General features: G+C 55.0%; 1 protein-coding gene across 1 annotated transcript in view; it reads left to right on the top strand.

The window, feature by feature from the left end:
• The first annotated feature begins 932 nt into the window (after positions 1–932).
• ZNF516 (zinc finger protein 516) overlaps positions 933–6000 on the top strand; it is a 104647-nt gene continuing 99579 nt past the window's right edge. Inside the window, exon 1 of the mRNA XM_049830380.1 lies at positions 933–1093. The gene's annotated coding sequence lies outside the window, so the exon portion shown is untranslated. The remainder of the gene's footprint in view (positions 1094–6000) is intronic.

Raw genomic sequence — 6000 nt, 5'->3', positions numbered from 1 at the left:
GTCAAAAGTCCTCCGTGTCAATTCTACGTCATCGCACGTTACGAGACAAAGAAAGAAAGGGGGGGGGGGGGGGAAAAAAAAAAAAAGAGAAAAAAAAAAAAACAACCCTTCCACACCCTTGATGTCTAGTACGGAGCTTTAGCAGATTAAATTAGGCTTTCCAGCCATAGACTAAACATACTCCCCTCGCCTATGGCACACATATTTGGCGTGATTAAACCGAGCTTCGCAAACACGCAGGAAAACAAGAATTGGAACTTTTCAGACATCGGAGCGGTGGTGCTTTTTGGTCGGTTGTGTGTGTGGTTGTTTTTTTTTTTTTTTTTTTTCCCCCTAAAAAAGCCATATGGCAGATTGATTTGTTCGGAGGTCTTTCAACTTCCCCAGCGTGGCTGTTGAACAGTATTCCTCTTTGATCTTGATTGAGGACTTTAATGTTGTTGTTTCTGCGCATTTCAATAGATCCATAAATATTTTACCAGTGGAATTCGGCCCCCCCCCACACACCCCACCCCCCCAAAAAAAAAAAAAAAAAAAAAAAAGTTTCTAATAGAAATGCATCTGGGGCAACTCCAGCCCGCACCTTTCGCGGCCGGAGGTACGTGGGAACCGGGGGCGGCGGGCACAAGCGCGACTCCGCGCCCTCACAACGCGGTGCCCGGCACCCCCCCCCCCACACACACACAGCGCCCCAACTTTCCACCGCGGAGACAATAGTCGGTACCGGCCAGACCATTACGGCCGCCGGGGGGACTCGCGGCGGCGGTGGCGGTGGCGGCAGCGGTGGCGGCAGCGGTGGCGGGCGGGGCGGCGGCGGCGGCGGCGGCGGGCGCGGGCGCGGCGCGCGGGCGCGGCGGGGCGGGGGCGGCGCGCGGGCGCGGGGCGCGGCGGGGGCCGGCGGGCCGCCCCCGCCCGCGCCAAGTGGAGCCGCTCGGCGGATCATGTGCAGCTCGCCGCCGCCGCCGCCGCTGCTGCTGCTGCCGCCGTTGCCGCTGCTGCCGCTCGCATGCGGCGCGCGCGGTTTCACCTTCAGGGCGGCGGGCGGCTCGGCGCGCCCTTCCACAAACGTTGCCGCCGCCGGCCAGCGGAGGAGGTGAGGGGCGGCGCGGGCGGGGGGGGGGGGGGGGGTGGGGTGGGTGGGTGTCCTCGGGGCTGCGCCCCTGAGGGGAAAAAAAACCCCAAAACCCCAAACAACCCCAAAAAACACAACAACTTCGCGCGCACCCCCTCCTCCTTTTCTCCCTACCGGGAACTGTCCCCCCGGTCATCGGAGCGGCTCCAAAATGGTAACTTTGCGCTGTTTCGTGAGGAGAACGAGGAGGAGGGGGGGGTCGGTTTTACTGCAGCGGTGGTGCCGGGGGTTGGGGGGGTGGGGGGGGGGGGTCTTGCGGGCTCTTGGGAGCCTTTTGGCTTTGTACGCTCCGTCACGGGCGGGGGGGGAGGGAGGGAGGGAGGGGGGGGCGGACTGCGATATTAATCCATTAAGAAACAAAGAACAAATTACCTCACTTTAAAGTAAAATGCTCCGGCTAATGAAGGTGGGTGATGGGTCTTGGAGCCCCGCGTCGCCACTTAAATTATTAAGTGGTTCTTTTTATTTATTTATTTATTTATTTCTCCTTACCCCCCCCCCCCCCCCCCCCCCCCGCCCGATCGCATTGATTCACCAAGCGTGTGCGTGAAATGCCCGGTGTGCGGTTGTGTGTGTCCCCGTGTCCCGTTCCCCCCCCCAGTCCCGTTCTCTCCCTCCCCCCCCCCCGTGTTTTTTTGGCCACTCTCCGCTGCGAGTGGGTATCTGCGTGATCTCCGTTACAGAAGTACACAGTTTATCAAAGGAAGTTGGGGGTGGGCGGGCGGAGAAAACAATTCTTCACATATAGACAGCGAGGAGGGCTCGAAGGACAATGTCTCCGTAGCGATTACTTCCAGAAGAGGAAAACAGCCCGTTGGATGCGGGTGGGGTGGGGAGAGAGGCACGGAGTTTAATGTATATGTTATAAAAAGGAAAGGGGGGGGGGGACGGGGACGACACGACGACCGACGGGAGAGAGGGAAGGGAGAGAGAGAAAGAAAAGAAGAATAGAAATAATGCAGTTCCAGACATTTTGTGCTATAAAAGCTTTCCTCCTCCTCGTCCCTCCCTCCCCCCCCCCCCCCCCGCTACTATCTTCGGTGATAATTAGCATAGCGCCTAGTCGCGATCCTAATGCGAATTAAGTACTTGGGCAAGTTGAGGAAAGTTTGGCTGGGTAAACTTTGCTATAAGGGAACAAGGTGGGGTGTTAAAAGAGGCAGTACGTGTGGGGAGGCGTGCGGAGCATGACAGCCGGCCGTTGTTTTTCCCCTCAAACCTGCTAACCTCTGCAATTAACTGCTGGAGACAAACCCTGTGTTTTAAGCCGAAAAGTGTCGGTTTGGAGTCAGCACCATTTATTAGGAGCGTTAATAAGCTCCCAGCAGCAGACGGGGATCTTCTGGGGAATGCGCATTGTGTGTGCCCACAGCTTATCCTTTACATTACCCCTATAGATACGGAGGCGCTCGGGCACTGGGCGTGCAAATATAGTTTTGCTCGGACTGCTTCTTAAACATTAATTCTGGTCTTTATTTAATCCAGATGCAGGGTTCCCCTCCCCCCCCTTCCCCCCCCCCCCCATTTGCTGCCTTATTGTTGGTTTACATTTTCTGAAAAGGCGACTGGTGTAACCTGTGGAATTTGAAATGCAAATAAAAGCCTGTGGGAGTTGAGGCAGAACAAATCAGCATTTATAAAGTGAAAAAGATTTAATGTCTTTGAAACCATTGCGAGAATTTTATTTTTTTTTTTTTAATAAGGACTGAATCGTGACGTCAGGTCGTTTGGGAAAGATTTTTTTTTTTTTTTTTAATGTCTGAAACGCGGGTATGCGAAGTGCTTACAGGAAAAACAGATTACAAGATTAACATCTGTTAACATGATCGTTTATCTCCAGCCAAAAATAGGTCAGTCCTTTCTTAAGGAAACACGATTGCTGGGCGCATGATTAAATAATGAAATTAGGCTGATGAGTTCATAAATTAGACGCTGTGCCGACGTGCGTTAGGACCCGACCTGTGACAAAAATAGGTAATTCGGGGGTCCGCCCGAGAGTGGTGCGGGGTCAAAGTCCCTTTTTGGGGAGAGGCTCAACTCTCGCCACCTCCTCCTCCTCCTCCTCTTCTCCCCCCCCCCGCCCCCCCCCCCCCCGCCGTCGCCGTCGCACCCAGGCCGCCGGCAGCGTCTCCCCGGCCGGAGAGCCGAACTCTTTCCCTGCCAGCGGAGAAGTTTCCTCGGCGGCGGAGGGGGGGCTAGTGGGGTGGTGGGTGGGCCGGCCGACCGACCGACCGACCGGACGGACGGACGCGCCGCGGAGCCCACGCCCGCGTTCCCCGCCCCGCCGGGGCGGCCCCAGCCCACGGACCCGCCTCCCGCCACCGCCCGGCCCCGCTTGGCTCCGCTCGGCCCCGGGGGTGTCGGGGCGCGGCGCGGTGGGACGGGGACCGCGACCCCCGGCCCCGGCGCTGCGCGCCTCCTCCGCCCGGCCGCCTTGCTTCTGCCCCCCTCGCAGTTCCCCTCGCAGCGGTGGGGTTGGATGCGGTGGGCTGGGTGGGTGGTTTTGTTTTTGGAAGTGGATGCAAAAGTGCCCTTATGAAAAAATCTCCTCGGGCCTGGCGATGCCATCGGTACGCCTTCTTTTTTTTTTTTTTTTTTTTTTTTTAAATTTTATTCTTTTTTTGTCTTGGAGGCGGATTCACTGATTTCTAGAGGAAAATCGCAGCTCTTCTAAATTGTGAGCTGGCTGGCTCCTCGGCGGTCGGGGAGAGGTCCCAGAAGCCTGCCCGGCAGAGGGCCGCTGCGCTTTGGCCCGGTGCCATGGACTTTATTTCATGCTTGCTGCACTAAATGAGTTAACAGCCAAAGGGTTTTTCATTAACTCGACTTGGCAACCGTGTATTTGGTTGGCTTCCCCCCCTCCCTTCCCCCCCCGCCCCCCCCCCCCAAAAAAAAGAGCATAATTTTAAGCAGAAGCTGAATGGCATAACACGGGTTGATTGGGGGGGGGGGGTCTGTTTTACAAGCTCTTCTGCCAGATTTCCCTTGTGCCCCCCCTCCTTGTGCGTGGCGTGTGGGTGAGTTGATAGCTGAGAGTTTTATTTCGTGGGGTGTGCATGTCTTGATTTTTGACCATGGCTTTCCTACAGTGCATTAAGGCCCTGCTTGTCCTGGAGGGGACCGAGCGAGAGGATGCTGACCCTGAGGGAGGGCAGCGACCTGCAGCTGCTTCCCCTTCATCTCCCCCTCAACCCCACTGGGGGTGTGTGGATGGGACCGGGGGGGGGGTGTGTGTGTGTGTGTGTGTACGTGTTGGGGGGCCATGCGATTGCATGCAGGGCAGGTACACGTGGGGCCGGGAGGGGTGTTGTTGCGAGTGGGACGGGGGTATGTGTGTGCACGCACACATGCAGGGCCGGGATGAGGTATGTGGCATCGCTGCACATGGGCCAGATGCATGTGCCCGCAGGTCCATGTGTGCACACCAGGGTGGGAATCGCATGGGTGCAGCTGTGTGTGTGCACGCATGCAGTGGTGGTGGTGGGGTGCTGCACTGAGGCAGGTGCATGTGTGCACTCGTGCATGGGTGCATGTGGTGCTGGGGATGTGCCCCACGGGTGGGTGTGGGTGGCAGTGGGTGCCGGCAGCACCCTCCAGGAGGGCTCCCTACTCTCGCCCCTCAGGCTGGCTGCTGCTCACGGGCCAAAAATAACTGCGTTGCAAGAGGTGTTGGGTGTTTTGGGGGGAGAGCAACGCCAGGGAGGAGTAGTGGTGATAAGAGCAAAGGTCTTACCAAGGCGGGGAGTATCTGGGGGAGTTTTGCTCCCGTAGTGTTGTCTATGGCCATGGGATGAGTCGCCTCTCAGTGAGCGCCGCTGCTTTGTTTTCGGCCAGCGTGTCCTTCAGCTCTGTCACAGCAGACCCACGGCTGCCTGGCCTGGTCATGCACTGCTCTGCACGCCCCATCTTGTCCCGCCGGGCGGTGAGGAGGGGTGGGCTGCGGTGGTTTTCGGAGCCTTTCCCCTGGTAAAACTGGAAGCTGAAGTTGTGTAGGAGCACCTGTGGTGTAATTAGTATTACAGCGCAGTTATTCCAGGAGACATCTTTAGTTTCACAAGAGTAGCTGTCATAGCCATCTTGGATGAGCTCTGTACAATAAAGTGATTTGTGTGGAGCTTTGTGTTACTGGCATGGTGCGCAGCACCTTTACTAGCTCCTGGTGTAAAATAGTTTTTAGGTATCTCTAAAAATTCTGGCCTGGGATTTGTTTTCAAGCCTTTAGTTCCTATAAAACTGAGTGATGTTGAAGAGACATCTAGTTAGTGGTAAGTACTATGTGGTCTGTGTGAACAATAGGGCATTATAACACCACTCTAAACTGTTAGTTTAATATGCAAAGATAATGCTTACAAAAGAAAAAAAGAGAAGAATATCAGTGAGAATAACATTGTCTTAAGGAATGACCCAAAACACATTTAGAGAGAGGAGTGGTATTTGTTAGCACAGCTCCTATGTAAGCTCAGCGTGACCTTCTGCATTGCTGTATGTGACTGAAATATGCATCGAGAACTGCATACAGTCCCTCTGTGGATGTGAACGACTACCTCTCTGTGCATCATAGAAAACAGTTTACATCACTAAGGCAAAGGCTACCTGTTGTTATTTGCAAGTGACCTCGATAACAGTATAGCTGGCTGGAATGGAGCAACAGCAGTGACATTCAGCTTTTGTAGATTAAAGTTTTCCTGTGACAGTGACTAATGTCTTTGCTTTAAAAATCGGGTTCATTGTATGTTTTTATAGTTGGTCATAGTATCACGCTGTCACCAAGATTTAATAATAGCAATTATGAGTACAGAAGTACTCATTGAAGGGGTGAAAGCGATTGTGCCATCATTCCGAATCTCTGCCTGTTGAACTGCCCGTAA

Source organism: Accipiter gentilis, chromosome 27 (genome assembly GCF_929443795.1).
Source record: "Accipiter gentilis chromosome 27, bAccGen1.1, whole genome shotgun sequence".
Taxonomy (NCBI): Eukaryota; Metazoa; Chordata; class Aves; order Accipitriformes; family Accipitridae; genus Astur; species Astur gentilis.
The sequence above is the reverse complement of the archived record's forward strand: the minus strand, read 5'-3'. Positions and strand labels throughout refer to the sequence as shown.